The sequence below is a fragment of the Hemitrygon akajei genome, chromosome 4 (assembly GCF_048418815.1).
Source record: "Hemitrygon akajei chromosome 4, sHemAka1.3, whole genome shotgun sequence".
NCBI lineage: Eukaryota > Metazoa > Chordata > Chondrichthyes > Myliobatiformes > Dasyatidae > Hemitrygon > Hemitrygon akajei.
The window spans coordinates 166,125,483-166,126,634 of NC_133127.1; positions in this window are offsets into that span (position 1 = coordinate 166,125,483).

Below are 1,152 nucleotides of genomic sequence, written 5' to 3' on the forward strand. Positions count from 1 at the left end.
AATGCCTGTCAAGGACTTTTCGTGGCCCCTCCTGGCTTTCCTAATTCATTTCTTGAGTTCTTTTCTGGTTTCTTTATAAATCTCAAGGACTCTGTTTGATTCTAGCTTCCTAAGCTTTAAATTCTTTTCCTTTATCTTCTTAACTAAATTCATCCTCCCTTGACATCCACGGTTTAAAAAAAATCTTGTTATTCTATCCTACCTTCTGACTGAAACATATCTATTGGGTACTCTGTACAGTTGGCCTTTAAACACCCTCCACATGTCAGATGAGGACTTGCCCAAAATTAACTGTTACCTAGGATCTTCCTACAAAGACAAATAATACAATCCAACAAGGCCCATACTTAACATTATCTATAGCTACCTTAAAACTTAAGGAGTTGTGGTCAGACTTCTAACTTCTCACCCACTGACTCACTTGACTCACTACACAACACCAAATCCAGTACAGCCCCTCATCCAGTTGGATTATCTACATACTGATAGAAGAAGCTCTCTTGGATACACCTAACAAATTCTACCTCGTCTAAACCTCTTACATTAAGAAGGTCCCAGTTTATGTTAAGGAAGTTGAAGTTTCCACGACAACAATGCTATTGCTTTTACACTTTTCCATAATGTGCCTGCACATCTATTCCCCAGTGTCCCACACACACACACACACACACACACACACACACACACACACACACACACACACACACACACACACACACACACACACACACACACACACACACACACACACACACACACACACACACACACCTACCTCTCTATCTTTTCTAAAACATCAAACCCCTGGGCATTAAGTACTCATTCTTGTCCCTCTCAAAACTAAGTCTCTGTAATGGCCGCAATATCGTATTTCCATGTACTAATCCATGTTCTAAGTTCATCAGCTTTACCCATAATACTCCTGGCATTAAATCACACACGTTTCAAGCACTCCATCCTAGTGTATCTAATTCTTTGCTCCTGCCTGTGTATATGGGTCCTGACATCTACCTTTCTCTCCAACCCTCTACTTTTTGACCTGGTACTCTGCTACCAATCCTCCCACCAAACTAGTTTAAAATGAACATATTTAAAGTATTTTGTTTTTGCTTAAAAATTACGTAATATAATTTTTGAAACACCAGTTATTGT